The sequence below is a fragment of the Cryptotermes secundus genome, unplaced genomic scaffold (genome assembly GCF_002891405.2).
Source record: "Cryptotermes secundus unplaced genomic scaffold, Csec_1.0 scaffold180, whole genome shotgun sequence".
In the NCBI taxonomy this organism is placed as follows: domain Eukaryota; kingdom Metazoa; phylum Arthropoda; class Insecta; order Blattodea; family Kalotermitidae; genus Cryptotermes; species Cryptotermes secundus.
In genome coordinates this window covers 1,774,787-1,794,029 of record NW_019718619.1, presented here as the reverse complement: position 1 = coordinate 1,794,029, position 19,243 = coordinate 1,774,787, and the positions used below count along the sequence as shown (strand labels likewise).

The 19,243-nt window shown below is 40.6% G+C and overlaps 1 long non-coding RNA gene across 3 annotated transcripts in view; it reads left to right on the top strand.

Moving 5' to 3' along the window:
• Window positions 1–19,243, top strand: part of LOC111861877 — a 101,086-nt gene that overhangs the window by 32,015 nt on the left and 49,828 nt on the right. The window contains exon 1 of one of the 3 annotated variants that reach the window (XR_004512755.1): window positions 16,473–17,066. The exons of the other annotated variants lie outside the window; for them this stretch is intronic. This is a non-coding gene — a long non-coding RNA (uncharacterized LOC111861877). Of the gene's footprint in view, window positions 1–16,472; window positions 17,067–19,243 lie in introns of those variants that run through there. 3 annotated transcript variants of the gene reach the window in all.

Sequence of the window (19,243 nt, the reverse complement as noted above, 5' to 3'; positions counted from 1 at the left end):
TTGTACCACCACCGGATGGTAGACGAGCAGTCGGTGGAAAGAGAATTGGCAGGGAAACCGAAGTACTCGGATAAAACCTCCCCCAGTGTCACTTCGCCTTCAACAAATCCCTGACCTGGGATCGAACCAGGCACGCAGCGACTAACAGTTTCAAACGTTACTTTGTGTTCAGTTGTTAAATTTGATGCCTTTCATCTTGTTTGAAAAATATGGATTACTCGTAAATACGTGTATGTTTGACCAGAAAAAATGTATGAAATTACTAAAGGCTCTTCATAATTTACGTCTAAAGTTTTAGGGCGGGAAAGAATAGATTGGTCGACGGCGCAGTAGGCTAGGCACATAGCAGTGAATTTAGAAACCTGAAGGGAAATTTGAAAATAGATCTTCATTATTGTGTGAATATTTGATCTGGATTCAACTGGCATACTGTAATATCCAATGGCTGGCTATCGTGACCACAGCAATGAGGAGGACCTGAGCATTTTTCAGCTCGCCCTACTCAGATGCATTCCAGGACACTAAGTAAAAGTAAAGTAAAGCTATCCCTGTAACAGGCCGTGGAGGCCCATAAGGTTGTGAGATGTTGAGGTTCCCACATTTTCTAGATAATCGGCATATAGATGGCGGCAAGATTGTCAGCCCTACTCGCCGGCAGCCCTTTACCCCCAAGAACATACTACGTCCCAGGGCAGACAGGAACAAATTCACAGTTACTTGGCTTCTCAAGAAGAAATCGACTCCATGGATTAGACTACAGAACTGGAACTGCGATGCCATCATTCCTTGTATAGAGTTCAGTGACACTCCTATAACTGCTGTCCTCAAACAACTGGTCATTATTACGTTAGCTTCAGTAATTTTGGGGCTATGAGTAGGACGGAGTTTAGGTAGTTGGATGTTACCCACCAGAGAGGGGTTGTTTGGGACAAGGGTAGTGAAGAAAGGAAAGGGAACTGTATAGCTGTGTTTGAAAAGCAGCCGCGCCACCCTTCAATGTAAGGGATGAAAAGAATGCTTCAAAACAGTCGAACCACCCTCCTGCACGGACCAACCAACCCTCTTACGTGTAGGATGATATCACTTGTTACAGACGGTAGTCGCCATGTTGAAAATGTAGTACGGTCTTTGTTACTCCGGCTTAGCTAATATTTCTACATGTCTACCCGGTTTGTATTTCATTTATATATGAAACACGTAGGCTATGCGGGGTGGATTAACATCTTTTAATTGAATTTATTAGAGCCGGGATAGCGCAGTCGGTATAGCGACTGGCTGCGGGCTGGACGACCGAGGGGTCGGAGTTCTAGTCCCGGCAGGGTCGAGAATTTTCTCTTATCCATGTCGTCCAGACGGCCCTGGGGCCCATTCAGCCCCCTATCCAATGGTTACCCAGGTCTCTTTTCCTGGGAGTAAGGCGGCAGGTGCGTGAAGCAGAGCACTCAACTCTAGCTAGTGCCGAGATCAGGAAAATGTGGATCTACTGAATAACTCCCCAATACGCCTTCATGGCATACTGCTTAATTAGTAAGGCACAGGGTCATCTTTACCTTTACCTTTTACCAGGAGACGACTGTGTGTGTGTAACAGTGAATTATAAAGTGCAGAAATAGTGATAGTGCTGTATCAACTGTAAACAAGAGATATTGTAAACGAAGTTATTTTCGTCACGCGTACCCCTTACACGTAACTTTACCTGTTGGGAAACGAACTCCAGCCTTCCAGCACCTAGACTATCTCTACCGAATGAACCATCCCTCTGGAAAAGTCAGAACTTTCTTTCCTAAAAGGGTTTACATCCCATTGAAGTCCATGGCATGGTTTGTGGAAAACTTTGTTCCCTGAAAGGCTGTGTTGCACGAATTGGCCGTTTATTATCCAAGTGTAAGGGTCTATTATTCGGAACCGTAATAGCCAAAATGTTTACAACCAATAAAGTGTTTCCGTCTCAGAAGAGACAGTTGGGAGCGTAGTAGTGTTACAAGGTCCTTCTGCCCAGTGTTTTAATACTGTCTGTGTGACAACCCTGCTCCGACTGGTCTGTATTTAGCAACTCCTTGCTTCCCAACGTAGTATGCATTTTATTTCATTCGTTGTCTTCTTTCACATTTATTTTCCCTAAAGAGACGCAAGGATTTTAAACTGATCAAAAGGACATAGATGGTGGGATGCAGATGCTGAACTATGAAAGTATAAGGTCCTGGATCCCTAATTCTTATCTGGAATGTACCGGGTTCATATATCGGCCTAGAGGTCGTGAATACAATTTTTCTTAGTTCACCGTGCTTACGAAAGATGCGATAGTACAGTAAAATAGACCACTGCTGAATTCGTTGCAGTTTATCGGTCACGAATCATCTTAAAATTTGAAACTACATAACCTATGGAATTGAACCAGCGTCGATGCACAAAACAATGCATTTCCTAGTGTATAATATCCGAAATGATTGAAGAAGGAGAATTAATGAATGAATGAATGAATGAATGAATGTATGATGGGTAGGCCTTCTCGGTCCTTGCACGGCTACCTACAGTCCTCTACTGTGCTTCCCCTTTTGATTATCCCATCAGCAATCCTGCCCTTCGAATGAAGTGCAGGATTTTATACGTGGGGGCGTCGAAATAGTCACTTGGTTCCATAAAGTACTGACCCAAGTGACATAATCTTAAATAAGCTAAGGCCTCACATTCGCACAGGATTTCATTTTCTTCTTGACACCTCTCACAAATGGGACTATCACTTGGGTGAAGAGGTGTGCTTTAAGGTGACAGTGTCCTGTAAGTAGTCCCACTACCCATCGTAACTGGTTCCTCTTTAATTTCAACAGTTCTTCGCTCTTTTAGTAGAAGGTCCTCGTATGAGTCCCTTTGCTTGCCTGAGTCCAGTCAAGGATTCCCAGTATTTCTTGCGCTTCTTATTATTCCAGTCCCTGATTGCCTGTCTGGCAACTCCTGTAGAGATGCCACAGGCTGGTTCAGGTCCGATGGACGGATGTTCAGCTCCAATCTTAGCCAATTTATTTGCTGTATCGATTCCAGCAATACCCTCATGCCCCGGCACCCATATCAGTTGTACCCTGTTATGTTTGGCCAGTTCCATGAGGGTTTGTTGCCAATACCAGACCAATTTCCAAGAAGGAGAAAGTAAAGGCTATCTTTTGTAACAGCAGCGGTGTTTAAGGGAGTCGGAATAGTTATGCGGGTACAGCGACTGGCTAGATTTCGATTCGAGGCAGTGGCAAAGGACTTTACCCCGCGGGGTGTAGACCGGCTCTCCAGCTCCCTATAAAATGGGTACTGGGACATTTTCCCCCGGAGGTAAGGCGGCCGGGGCATGAATCTGACCACACATCCATCTAATGCCGAGATCGATTATGGTGGTGCTATACCACGTCATCGTGACGTGGTGCTTAATAAATTAATCACGGGGACAAATTTACATTTTCCTTCACGGCGCTAAATTCGCTCTGAGAATTTTTGGGCTGTTTTAGAGAGGAAAACGCACATTACACACCGGAAATGCTGCTACTGGACTGGAAGTCTGAAAGAAATTTGCTACTGGTATGCAAAACTGACAGATCCAAGCTATAAAATGGCGAAGCTCTTTCTAATGAATAGTTCTAAAATATTTCTTCGTAACCATCAAGTGAAGATGATTATGTTTATCACTCAACGCCTCTTGAAAATGACTAACGTCGTGCGCAGATTTACAGTGTATACTTAAGATAAATAGTAGGAGTCGCGCTATAGCTCAAGCGGTTAGTCTCTCGCTTCCCACCGCGGCGGCCCAGGTTCGATCCCGGGTCTGGTCAAGTGGGATTTGTGGTGAACAAAGCGGCGCTGTGGCCGGTTTTTGCCGAGTACTTCGGTTTCCCCTGCCAATCGTCATTCCACCAATTGCTCCACAATCACCCTCACCAATCATCTGGGGCTGGTACAATAGGCCAGAAGCGGCCGCAGTGCAAGGGACTTAGTCCCACCCCACTAGCAATAAAAAGAAAGATAAATAGTATAGAAATAGGGATGTAAAGGTATTGTAACTGCATCAAGTGGATGCTAAAATTCTTGTCGCAAGATTTACAAATGACTTAGGAAAGCCGGCTCCTAATATGATTAAAGAATTCCGTTTCTGTTTGTAAATACGTTACCACGGAAAAAACTAGTTTAAGTCATGTTAGAAAGATAACGGTTGGGATTAAACGAAACTCGTAAATTTACGCTGCTTCGAAATAACGGATTAACAGCTCCTAATGTAGTCATATAAAGGTAAAGTTGTCCCTGTGTTTAATTAATTAAGCACTGCCCCACGAAAACGATGTGGAAATGGAGGTGCTGCTCAGCCTTTCTTGACCTTAGCAGTTGATGGAAGTGAGTGGTCGAATTTACGCTTCAGCGGCTTCAATCCGAAGATAGACTGAGTGAGAGCTAAGCTGGTCAGAAGGCTGTGGAATAGAGAAACAATTTTTGCTTCTGTCAGGAATTGAATTCAGGCTATCCAGCCTGTAGCCCGACCAAGCTAGTCCAAGAATACTGTTTAACAATTTTATCTCTTCCCTTTGATTGATTGGTTCTCAAAACTTGACTGGTTGGTAACCTACTTGTGTGCCGCACCAAATGAAGATTGAGAGACATTCGTATGGCATGAAGGAGCGTGGCATTGGTTGCAAATGCACTTTAACTTTGGCACATACTCCATATCCGCATTTCAGTCAGTTTAGTCGACCAAATTCGATGCGCGTTCTCCTCAAAAAGGCCAGGTGTGAAAACATGTACTCTACTAGCTGATATCTTGAAGGACTACTGTTGTTTAACCAGAATACAAAAATTTGTAACTTTAATTGTTTTCAGAATTTTCTGCTGCGATGCAAGTAATATATTACATTTTTGCAGGAAATGTAATAAGTTTCAGTTATTTAGTTCCCCAAAACGATTTTTTTTCAGAAGATAACCCAGCACTTCGCACACTGTTGTTAACTCGAGTTCCCCCGGCGGCCCGGGTTTGATCCCGGAACTGGTCAAGTGGGATTTGTGGTGGACAAAGTGGCGCTGGGGCAGGTTTTTACCGAGTACTTCGGTTTCCCCTGCCAATCTTCATTCCACCAATTCCTCCACAATCACCCTCACCTATCATCTGGGGCTGGTACAATAGGCCAGAAGTGGCCGCAGTACAAGGGACTTAGTCCCACCCCACTAGCAATAATAATAATAATAATAATAATAATAATAATAATAATATAATGACAACTTGAGCTCACAAAGCCACGCAGTGAGTTTCACTTCGTGTCATGAAATAAAAGGCGCAAGCATAATGGAATGTCGTTAATGGCGGAGAGGAATACTTGTTTCTTTATCCATTTACCTCAAAGATCCGGGATAATGTAGTCGGTATAGCGACTGGCTACGGGCTGAACGACCGAGGGCTAGGAGTTCGAGTCCTGTTAGGATCAAGAATTTTATCTTCTCCACGTCGTCCAGACCGGCTCTGGGATCCACCCAACCTCCTATCCAATGAGCACCGTGGCGTGAAGCTGACCCCTCACTTCCAGTTAGTGGGGAGATCGAGAAAATGTGGATCTATACACCCACTCCACCATACGCCTTCATGGCGTACTGCTTAATTAGTTAAGCACAAGGACAACTTTATCTTCATCCATTTACCTCTGTTTCAGGATCTTGTTTATTTGAGAACGATTGCATTAATTTCTGCTATTTGAGAAAGTATTGGTTTAGATGAGCAAACTGATGGTTTGGGATTTTCCTCTTCAGTTGTTTTTAAATTAAGAAAACTTTATTTTTAATAACCATATATTAAAGCATGAATGGTAGTAGAATATAAGGCAAGTGTTTTTCTCTGAAGACGTAGACAACACGTTGCTCAGAAAAACATTTCTACCTGACTACCAAAATTACATGACGTTATATCACAGAAGCCTGTAATATTCATATTCACCTTCGTGATAACCTCATATCCCGCACAGTAATCTTCAGTTGGGTGACGCTACTGCTCAGAATGTTTATGCTTCTGAACTGAACACGAGAAAGTGAAAATAAGTAACAGGTCTGCGTACCAGGATGAAAATTATTTCAAGGCAACATATATAAAGTATATAAAGAAACACTACTTTTGTTTCAGTAACAGCTAAATATGTCGGTCACTTGTAATATTAGCATTACGCACTTCACTGTATGGGAAAATTAACATTCTCTAACTTTAACAAAAAAGAAACCAAGGTCGTGGCCCTGTACAACATTTCGTACCTTGCTAGTGCGTTGTGGTCTCTCCCCCTCTATCCCAAGGTGGAGCATCATCCCTTATCGACTGTCGGAAACTCTTTTAAATATTGTCACGTGTTCCTAGGTAACGCGACAATAATTTACGTGGGTTTCCGGATTTGAGAGATTATTCATTGGACCGTCTCTTCTACATTTGGCTCTTCATTTTCTGCGACATGTTTCGGTCATACAAGCCCATCATAATACGTACTGCATATATGTATGAGGGGCGGGCCTCCTCGGCCCTTGCACCGCGACCTGCAGTGGTCTGTTGTGCTTATCACCATATATATATATACACTAATCTGAGGCAAAGTTTTTATGTTAATGTTTAATACGACGCGTTGCACCGATAAGGATCCGTATCGCTATTTCAGTAACTGTTCGTATTCCTGCCTGATGATGGTCATGTATGCCCGAAACATGTCGCAGTAAATAAAGATCTATAAAAATACCGAAATAATTGTTGTGTTGACGGTAACATAGTTCCTACATATTGTATATTGTCTGAGACACAACAGGATGCAACCAATGAACATAATCTTCTCTACACTTAGGCCTACAAGAACAATTATTCACATTCACAGTTACTGCCTCGAAGCCAAATGAAGACTGACTACTCTTCTAAGGTCAGCTGCAAACTGCACTCATCTCATTATGCTAAAATTTTTGCTAACGTTGGGAGGGCTATATTAGGGCGAAATTTTGATGTTACCAATGGGAGGGCTGCATGTGAGGCATGCAGTGAAAGTGGAATTTGGGTACCAACCCAACATTTGCTCTAGGGCCGAGGAAAACCACGGAAAACCTTGGTCGAGTTGGCCATGCACTCGTTCCAAGTCCAAGTCACATTGCGACTGACGTTCAGTCAGTCAGTCAGTCAGTAAGTCTTGGTTTCGAGTCCCGTCTGGGGCTCATGACCACATATTTATTACTGTTGAACGTTACGGTTTTGTTTTTTTGTGGGGCGTCCTCTCTGACGAGGACGGGTCTGTATTTTTTATATGCTACTGGCCCTTGTCAGCGCAGTCTTTCTCGGGGTGGAGTCCCTTGGGACTCGAGACCGTATTTTACTGTCTCAGATTTGAGACTTCCCTTTTCGTCGCCTCCTGCGACTCGCAGGGTCACTATTGTCGTAGTTGGACTCCTTATAACTTCCACGCGGACTCGATAGGGAATACCATCTCGAAGGGTTCATTCCGCTCGCTGCTATCGAAACGCTCCTTCAACAATTCGTGTCTAACGGTGGAAACTCCACTGTTCGGTTGCTAGCCGTTGTACAGCAATGGATGCGTTCCGTTTGTAGCGCTGTAGCGGGAACGTTGGTCGTTGCCTTATAAATAAACTGTGATCTCAACAATTCCGGCTTTCTGGCACGTCCCAATATATTCAAGGATATCTTATATTTCTGGGGACCCTACATTCCACACTTGCCTTGCCGTGGAACACACACAACAATCACGGTGGTCTAAGTATTGCCTGCACTATGAAAGCATACTTGATTTGTAGGCAGGATAAATGCTATTTCTTCGTGACTAAACTAACTTCCACAATGTGTCTGATTTAAACGCGCAATGTGTACATATTGCCGATCTACTATTTTATGTAAGCTGGTCATGCAGTTGGCAAAAGTCATAAGAAATGTATGAAAGTGTTTATGGTTAAACCTCCTGACAAGTCTCTTCAAATAGGTAGTCGGAAATTATATAGAATAATATTTTGATATGTAAATCCATCACTTCGCAACACCCGCAACACAAACACGGACCAACACACAACAATAGAACAACGGGCCTATGTACCCCGTTTCCAGGCAACAACTCGGTAAACACGCGTGCTCTCTCTAACTTTGTTAAATATTCACGTCCATTAAAATAAACAGCGAAATTTATGAAGTGACCTAAAATAGTTAGTGTAACAGCAAAATTTTTAGTTCCAAATAACACATTTCTCTCCCTAAACTATCCATCATATTTTATAGCTCAGAGATTTAGACAGCTGCAATTTAATGATTAACTTACATGTAGACCTATACTGCCGGTAACAGTGGCTACGCCGCTTAGGCATGAACTGCCTTCGTCCTCTGAAACACTGGTATAGTGGGTTCGAATCCCACTAGAGGCATGGATGTCTGTGTGCCTTTATTCTGTGTTTGTGTTGCTATCTTGCGACGGGGTGATCCCCCGTCCAAGGCGTACTACCGATTGTCTTAGGATAGAGAAACTGAAGTGAAAGAAAACATTTAATTGGTTCATTACGCTCTAAAGTGGGAACAACAGGAAAGAGAGAGATCTGTATTGAAATATGCGTAGTAAAGTCCTGGACTGCCTGTTGCAGTCATTCAGTTGGGTTCGTATTGTCGTTAGTTACAATTATATGAATAAGGAGACCGCCTCTGTGGTCTAGTGGTCAGAGTTCTTTGCTACAGATCCAGAGGTCCCGGATTCGATTCCCGAAGCTACCAGATTTTCTGAGAAGTAGTGGGTCTGGAACGGGGTTCACTCAGCCTCGTGAGGATAATTGGGAGTTATTTCAAGGAAATGGCGGCTCCCGTCTAGAAAATCCAAATTAACGGCCGTGTGGGGATTCGTTGCGCTGACCAAGCAACACACTCTCCGCTGAAGTTGGCACTAACTTCGCCAACAAGCGGTGGTTGCTCGGTCGGTATAGTTCGCTTGCGGACTACAGGCCAAATAGTTTGTTTTTTTATTTTATACGAATAAGGAGTGTAAAGGTATTTAATCGTCAATTTAATATTTCGACGCACACTACGGATTACGAGTATAATACTAGGGATTTCAGTAATGTAATTATAAGATTTTTCAGATGTTCTATAAATGAGAGCTGGCACTACGATCCCTAAGTTTTTTTTTAATATAAAATTTATTGTTAGCTGCTATTAGGGTCTAATATAGAGATATATAAATTAGAACGTGTGTGTGTGTGCGTGCGTGCGTGCGCGTGCGTGTGTACTACAATGGTGTTAACTGACCTATAACAAGAATTGCTACATTGAGGAAAGCAAAAGAAGATTAATGATATTTTGGCTTGCAGAGTAATGGAGTACCATGCATCATTGTCCCTCCTGTATGTTATGTAGTATGAAAAGAGGAAATTGTGGTGGGGACTTAGAGGTCACGGCAGTGGGCCTTCTTGCAATATCATTCTATGGATTATGCATGCCTGCCCGTTCTGTGGGAAGTTGCGATGTTCCAGATGTATTCAGATGTATTTTGGGAAAGGAACACGTTTAAAATAGATCTGCCAGATTATTTGTCTCTGTTAATAATAGATTTTATTAAATATACAGGAGTGTTTTGTAGCTTAGCAACATGTACGTCTCTGGTGTGATTTATATGTGGGAGGAACATATTTTGAATCAGGAAGAGGGCGGATTTATTGTGCACTTCTTCGTTTCCTCCTACGGACTCAAAGATACACCATAAAACTCTGGACAGTAATGTACTGTTACATGTACACACATTGCTAGGCAACGTGCTCGTAAACAAGTTCCCGCGAAGACAGATTCTTGGTAAACAGTCCTTTACTAGATTATGCAATAATAGATGAGGCTGTTTTCTATGTCGTTCGCGCCTAACAACTTTGGAACAATGGGGTTATGCAACCCGTTTCTAAGAAAGGGCTTGGTAAACACTTCCGCGTAAGCTGTGACGCCATCAACAGTAGGTTGTTTTCCATGGAGTCTGTGCAGAGTGCTTGTGAATTGAATGCAGTGACAGTTCAAAGGGTCAGTCTCGAGTCTGGCGTAAGCTGGAGGAGCGGGTTGAGAAAAATTTTTAGTTCTGAGGTTCCAGAGTGATTGAAGACGAAATAGCAAGAAAACTTCACAATGATCTGAAGTGCCAGTTTCTGTGTTGAGATCCGTTGTTAGGATGCGCCTAGTGAAGACTGGGAATCCTAGTGCGTGTGCAACGGTGAACTGGAAAATGTGTAAATCAGCGATAGCGCTGTATTTAGGTATGATTAAGAGAACTTGTACCCAAAGTGCTAGTAAATCCAATGACCCGAACTAGAACCCGTTATTTTCGTACTTTTCTTGGGTGTAACCAAATTCATAGTAAAAGTCATACGCGTACACTGGCCTGGTAAAGAAACATTCCACGTTGAAGATATGTGATAACTTTTTGAACATGCGGTTTAGCGTAGCGGTAATTCTCTAGACTCATATTTTGGATGTATTCGGTTGCAATCTCGACGAGACGCCGAATATCCTAATTGAAGTTTTTCGTGATTTTTCTCAGCCCTTCCAGAAAATACCGGGATAGTTCTTTGACGGAACACAACTACTTCTTTGCATATCGTTCCAGTTCATCAGACACAAGTCATCTAATCATCTGAAGCTGAATTATGTCGGTACTGACAGCGCAGTGAAATGACACATACAAGAATGCCTGTCTGACATCCACGATTACCATAAATTGGTAAGTTTATTTTTTTGTGAGAGAAATATTACTCATCTAATTGAATTTATTAATGTTTTCACACGTCATTCAAGGCACTTTCTGGTACGAGGACGAAACCAGAACTCTTTTCATGATTTCTTGGGTTGTGTAAATCACCGATAACCGGCGAAAAAGACTTCAGTCTGACAAATTGATAAGTTGATAGTACCGTATCTGACTTAGAAATATCTTCGGAACTTAGGAATATGAATTTTCATTATTGTTTTCAAAACAACCCGACACTGGACCTTATCCTGCGCCAGCTGAGTCCAGCCCACATCGTCACAGCTTGCTGTAAGATCTATTTAAGCGTCATATCTCCGATATGCCTTAGTGGTCTGTCCTTCAGATTTTTGAACCAAAATATTTCTATTTCTCCTCTCTCCTGTGCTTGCAACATGTTCTGTCAGGCCTGTGTTCCCCTGCTTGCAACATGTTCTGTCAGGCCTGTGTTCCCTTGCTTACTCGAACTTATTTGCGTGGACACTGTAGGGTAAGATAAGGTAAAGTCGTCACTGTGCTTAACTAATTAAGCACTACGCCATGAAGGCGTATGGGGGGTAGATTTGTAGATCCACATTTTATTTACACTGCACTAAATGGAGGTGAGTGGACAATGTAGAGTACGAAGTTCATAATATCATTTTCATTGAAACCTTGTTACTTCTCTTGGTGCTCCAAAAATTCTTTCCTTTGGGTACAAACCAAGGCCCAAACAGCTTAGCTTAAACGCAATTGCCCCTCTGACTTTCTCTTTATCAAATTTATTTTCCCTTTCATTAATAGGCCTCTGTACTGCAAGGATAACTCTCATATTCCAAACTATTCTTACATATCGTAATACAATATAGCGAACATTCCCACCCCCAAATCTGGTGTGAACAACACTTAAAATGTTTTATCGCTACGAACATAACTGTTCTTTTAATTTGATAGTCGCGTCAGTTCGTTTTAAAGAGTGGAATGAATGCGACCACTGTGAATTAAATGTAAGGGTATTTTCAGGTTCTTCTAAAGAAAGTGATAAGCTGTAGAAATTTCCCCGTTTTATAAGTGTCTCAGATTGAAGACAGAAGTTAAATCTGATATACACGTATTTATGCATCATAAGCATGGATGCACAACTGAGATTGGTTTCCACAAAAAAAGATTCCGGACACTTCAGCGGGCAGACGTGATTATAATTTTTAAAGAAAGTATATTGTAATTGCATACTGAGTGGTATAATATGTCTGGTGCAGATTTCAATGTCAGTACCCAATATTGTATTTGTCAGAGTTTGAATTACATCTTGTGACTACTAGAAGGTTAACATGTATGCAAAGCAACTGTTTTAAAGAAGAATTCTGAGGGAAGCCGTGTGTTCTGTATTCTGGGAAACTGGAGAAGGGCTCTGGAAGGTATCACATGACGATGCTCGCATCAACCGACGTCTCCAACTAACCATTTCTTGCAACAGCGAAATACTTCTGGGACAAGTCTAGCAAATATAACAATTTTTTAATACGGGGTTCCCACAGCAGTGACTGTGAACAGTACGGTTCTATGGGTTGTAACGTTGTGTTGTTCGGGCAAAGTGAGACTTTTCGGAAGTATGCGGAAAATAAAGTAAGAGTTCTACTTGCTGTTTGGAATGAATGCATAGAATCTATTGATTCAGTAATGATGTCTTTCCTGCCATCTCTTCAGTTTTGTTTTCCCTCAGCAGACTTAAAACATCACGCCTATTGCTATAGCCGTTTTGCTACAATGCTTATTTCATCGTTATTAAAAGTAAAGATAAAGTTTCCTTGTGCGTAACTAATTAATCACTACACCATGAAGACGCATTGGGGAGTGATGGTATAGACGCACGTTTCCTTGGCCTCAGCACTAGTTGAAGGTTAGTTAGCTCAGCTTCACGCCATAGGGAAAGAGCCCCCGGGGCCCACTGGATAGGAGGCTGGGTGGGCTCCAGAGCCGGTCTGGACCGTTTCTTTTTTATTGTTTCTAGAAATTGTAAAAGTCTGTGATGGGCAACAGTCTGTCTCCTACTTCGGTGGTCACGTAATTTTGTACGGGGAAAGTTAAACCGAAGCTTCAGGAGCATCGATTATCTCTTAGTTAAATGCGTTTTTATCGACTTTTATGTTTGTTAAAGGTCAGTGTGGATGGATATTGACGCAAGGTTCTCGGGCACCCAAATGGGCCACCATAGGTCTAATTCTCATTAATCGATTTTCTGTTATGAATGCACCGCTTGGGCACCTGAGCCACCCTGAAATTGAGATCTGCTATACAACTATCAAGTTTCTGACACCTGGTCCTCCGTACACACCCGTCACACATGTTGAATGTTTTATTTATAAATTTCAATTAATAGTGTATTTGTCTTATAAGTTGTACACGCCGAAAGTAAACGGAGGAGTAATAACAGTAGATTTTGCAGCAAGCATTTGCCTGCATTGAAATAATACTACAGTAGCTGTAGTTCGTAAACTTGGCCTCTGGTTTCACATCTTTTTTTCCTTGGCACTACAGCCGCAGTGGGCCTAGGCCTACCTCCATGAACTTCTCCGTTCACTTCGTTTTTTCTAGATCTTACACATTCGGTAGGACTCCTTGGGCAGGTGATCAGCTCGTCGCAAGGCCTCTACCTGTACACAAACACAGAAAAACGCACACACACAAACTCAACATCCATGCCCTGAGTGGGATTCGAACCCACGATCCAGGCTTCCGAGCGAGCGAAGACAGTACATGCCTTAGACCGCTCGGCTACCGTGACCGGCCTGGTTTCACATACCACTTAATTTTTTAAGGTAATGAAACATTGAGCCGGTTTTATATTCCAGTGCGGCAGCAGACAGTAAGTAGTAGTACGTGAGCATTCGTAGGTATCAATTCGTTAGCATTTCTCGTTGAAGGTCTTTAACTTTTGGGGTCGAGAGTCATATGTCTCTTTCTCTCTTTCTCAGGCCCTCCCCACCTCGTTCCGACCTCGACCAGACCACTTCTCTCCCTCCCTCCGCAACGCAATGTCCTCATTCTCCCCCCACCCTAAGACTGTTCTCACTCAACAGCACGAATTTGAAAGCATTCGAAAACGGTTACGTAAACACATAGCGGTTGGAAAATCTTTATCCTTTTTGGAGAAGACATTTCTGTTACGTATTTTTGTTGTAATTTTTTAGAAAAATATACGTGTTCTAAATCTAAGACAAAGCTTCAAACTTACATAACGTGATGATAAATTGTAATATTAAATGGCGGCTGTTCCCTTACTTTATATTAATTATAATGCACCTTTCTGTTTTGTGCGTGACGTGTACTCTGGAAGCTCTGGAACGACTGAAGCCCCAGCAAGTTACGTTGACAGGACAACGCTCACAGCAGACGTGAATGCGGATTAGTATCCTCATGTTTGTGTGTCAGTGTGGAACGTGTGTGTTTGTGTGCTGTCGACGTAATAGGTTTGTTTTTGCACCGTGTCGGGATGACTTAATGTTGTGGCATGTTTTCAAATTGCAATGGCGGTGCGTGTTGCTCGCTTTTTCCACATCCCTTCCCTCCTCTCCCACACGTTCGTTCCTTTGAGCCAAGCGAGTCGACAAACATGGCGGCATGTTGATGTGTTGGAAGGAACTGAATGAAGATGGCTCTGCTCTACTAGGCAGGAAGAAAATGGCGGTGTTATATTGGCGTTGTAAGATATTGCTGCCATTTTCTATATTTACTTTGATACAGAAAATAGGGAAAACATATTTGAACACACTGGTATTCATATTTTTTATTTTCAGTTTTGTATATAATATAGAATGCTCTTGAAACTGAGATAATGATGCTTAAGCATGCTTTGTGGGATAGGTATATGATTCATTATACACATTTGGAGGCCGTCAACGTGCCCTTGATACATGATACACTACAGGATGTAGAAAATAAAGAGATTTATGGGGTAGACTTATACATTACATATTAGTGCTTTATTCGTTGTTCTGATCCAAACAGACGTAGATGTGTTTAGGTAACTCTAATATGACTGAACTACTTGTTGATTGGTCGTAGCTCATTACTCATCAGCTATTACGAATTAGACTATATTACCAACAAAATCAGTGAATAATTCACGGAAGTTCCAAGAATAGCAAGAGTTTGAATAGAAATGGAATTATGAAAAATAGTATAAGATAGCACTTCACGTCGCACATTTGGGCCTATAGGCCTAATTTCAAATCCCCTCATTAATCGCACAGCAAGGACCAACTTCGAATAATAGAAAAGTGATTTAAATATGTACAGTAATTACATTATGAACTTTAGTATTTAAAATATGATTTCATTTTTATAAACCTATCCTATGGTACAATAGTAGAAAAGTTTAGTTCATGATAATGATCCTGTATATAAGTGTAAAAAGATATACTAGTGACACTGTGATGGTGAGCTATATTTGTTTGAAAAAGTATTAGTTTTAATGAAAATAATAATTTATAGATACATCATTAAAAGACGTAATTAATTACATATTTATATGGATAGAATATGGCCTAGTTATGGATTATTTTTATTAAGAATTCGATTGCATCCAAACATGTGAGTTCCAAGAAATCATTGCTTGGGGAGAAGAGGTAAAAATCTAGGTTACGCCACTATTTTATTTCTTGGGAGAATATTGAAACATGGTGCACTGATATTTTTCCAGGGTTCTTTTGAAATTCAACTTTCATTTGGCAGGATGTTTTATACAGAAAAAAAAAGGACAAATTTCTCACATTCAGAGCATATCAATACTCCTGAAATTTTATTCTCTGAATTCTTCCATTGAAATAAATAACTGCATTGTATGGTTGCAAAAAATTATTATAACTTATTATTTTTCAAAATAAATATTCTTGCCTTCTTTGTAAAATATATGAAGAGCATGATGCATTTACCCCATTGAAACACAATGTATCTGTGTTTATTAATGGGATATATTTTGCTTCTTCTTTAGGGAATCAAACTACATTTCATTCTTGGCAGCGAAGAATGCAAATTACAGATTGTGTTTGTTGAAATTGTAATAACTTATTGTTTTATTTATACTGAAGTGGAAAGAATTGCAATGGCAAAGCTCTATTCTGAAACTCTGATTATAAATATGCTGCAAATTTATCGAGGATCAGAATGAAATAAACTGAAAATTCCTCTCAATTTTTAAGTTTTAAGTTAAAATTAATATTTGACTAAAACCTCCACAGATACATAGTCGGGACTGAAAGACCCCTTGACTGAAAAGTCAGGTGATTTCGAAAATCAAAAGTGTTTTGAAAAATATTGTCCCTTGATTTCCGTTTACAGTTCAGACCCAGCGGCCCTCAGTTAAGAAATTAGTCCAGTGATTAAATACCAGAAAGAAAATTGTTGTGAAAACTAATTATTATTTGGAATTCTTTTGGATCTCAGGTCTAAATTTTGTTAGCTGATGTAGTTTCTAATTATGATTTAAAGTACATGTGTTAGAAGTGCAACTGAATATAAAGATGTGAACAAATGCATGTCAGGATTCGAGTCGCAGACTGCTCGTTTGTTTCAGTTTTGAGCACAGAAAATTATATGTATAATGATAAGCACAATTTTAGAGACATTTTCTTGTTCTGGGAAATGAAAATATATTTATATTACATTATTGGGAGCAAATTTTAACTACAAATTTTGTATCGACATTCCATAGGGATTATTCCTTTTTAAAAAATGTAGAGCCACAGCGATACTATGATGAGGTGTGGAAAGACAATTGAATGGAGGGGGGATGATGAGGGTGTAGAAGTGGTGACGTAGCAACGAAATGACAGAAGTTGGGTTGGGCGGGCGTAAAGCTGGATCGATCGAGCGGTGGTCGGACACAGCCGCTGCTCTCCTCTACCCCACCCACATTACCCACGGTATGTCTGCTTGCATGACCCTTTTACACCACTCCTCTTTTTTTTAAAGAAACCCTCTTCTATCCCTATTTATTTATTTTCTTCCCTTTCACTCCGTACCTTTATCCTGTAACGTCACTTGTTTCTGTGTTGGATGCAACTAACGAAACTTCAGAAACATCAGAAATGCAGTCAGCATCCCTGTCAATAGAATCTCTAGCGTTGGCAGTATTATTGTGTATTCAGTGTGCGCGCGTGCGTGCGTACGTGTGTGTTTGTGAAATCAAATGTCACGAAAAGAAGAATATTATAGTAATTCGGTGGCGTAAGCACTGGCAATAATGTGTTTCCTTTAGTGTTGAACTTTGTATACATGACTAATTATTTGTTTGATGTACAATATTTGTTCATCTGTGATAGAGGATGGTGATCTTACTTCGAAAATGTGAGTCTAGTATCATTTTTATTATAATTATTATTACCATTAATATAATAAGGATTTCACGAACTTCTTTCTCATTGTCTTACTCATACTGTATTTTATGTGATAGCAATTTTAAGTTATGTTAATTATAAGTAATGTAATGGAACAGGCTGAACATTAGAAACTGTACCTTTGCAGACATAGTGTTGAACATAGGCCTAAAACATCAATAATTAGAACATCTTTGAACCTCTGTTAATAACATCTAATTAAACACAAAATTTTGAAACTCACAAATGTGAAATACACTAAAAATGTTTTATTTATGTATTCCACATTCTGTATATAATTTGGAATATTAATTAGCTTGTTCTAAGTAGTTTCGGCTTCACAGTTTTAGGTTAACAATATGCTTATGACTATATTTAGTTTATTTTAATCAGTCATTGATTTTATATATACAGATAGGTCTTCTTGAAGGTAACTGAAGCATTAGTCGTATTTGCATTCATATTTTCACTCCTCTCATCATTAGATAGCCAAAATGTACATATGTAACCGTACACTTACGACTCTTTCTCTGTACATGTCCACAGAAACTAATGGTTAGTAAACAGGAGGAGGACAGAAGAATCACTTTGTTATTATTTCTATATTTTTCGGTCATTAAACTACTCATGAACACAGCATGACCCCTTACATAATTTCTAGCTAGTCTAGACATTTAGAGAGTAGTATAAAATGGCACCAGACTTGTTTTCCTTTTTAATTCCAAACTGACCTTGACTGTTTCCTCACTACTGAGTGGTCTAGTTCTCATTATGTAATACTCTCTTTCGTTCAGCTGTATCTCTGTTCCACGTTTTGTCTGTCTCTCTCTTTTCATTTCGATGGCAGTTTTGGACATGACGGTTGATGTGTGTCTGCTTTGGCCAGCATCCATCCTCCAGTACTCCATGTCGTCACTTTCGATGCAAAGAGAAGGGAGGAAAGATATCCAAAATGGCGGTGAAATGCATCCATATTAGCTGAATTTTCGAATTGGTTTCAGTTTTATCTTTCGAAATCTAATCTGAAGCTTTAAAAATTCATACAACATACGGTTTATGCAAACACTGTAATAATTACGGCACAGTTTGCCTTTATAATTCATTGAATATGTAACTCGCTAGCATTTTCTTCCTTACGAAATGCTAATAAAAATCGATAGTGTTTGTTTTGTCATAAAGCAAACCCAGAACCATCTGTTTTCATTATCACTACATGCAACCTTATACTCAGTAGCGTTCAATATTTTTAGATATGCACCGATATAATTATAAAAGCAATATTATTCGGATGATGGCGTGTGATGACATGCCTGTATCAAATTGGAAACAGAGCTCCTTTTATGCATTAAAGTTTACGTGTGAAGGTTTCGATTTCAGTGACGTTCGTCTTTCAAATGGAGATGGAAATTTTTGATCATATAGTAACAAGACATGAGTTAGTGATCACAATTACACATCTATGGCTCAACAGCCCCTGTGAACCTTGGCCTCTATTACAGGTTCTTAATCAATGCACGGACGGTAAGACTCCTTGGACGTGTGATCAGCCTGTCCGAAGGCCGTTACCTACACTCAGGACAATACAAACACTGAATAAACGCACACAGATATCCATGTCTCTAGTGGGTTTCGAACCCACGATCCCAGTGTTTGAGCGGGCCGGGACGGTTAGTGCCTTAGACCTCACGGTCACTGTGATCGGCCCGAGATCACAATTAACAGCAGTGTAACTTTCATGATTCTAGTAATATGTATAAGGTTACAGCCGTATCTATCTTGTGCATTGTGTATGTATATGCATGAGTTATTCTTCTACGTCCTCAGAACTAAACCACATTCACATTTCTAAGCTTTCCGCTGTCACTTTCCCATAACTTAGGCATACCGAGATTAAATGTAAAAAAAGAAAACCTATATAAAGTGACTGAAAATTTTCTCTTGCCACAGGTTCTAACTTTTCACTGTTAGGAACATACCGGTCCTGTTCTGGAATAGAGATATCCAACTAGTGGCACGTGGGTCGCATCCGACCTGCCAGTTGCTTTTATTCAGTTCGCGAATGGCGAGTGTGCCCACATTCATCAAAACACGCCTCAAAACGGAATCGTGAGGAAGAACGGTTATGGAATATTATTATAAATGGACTAT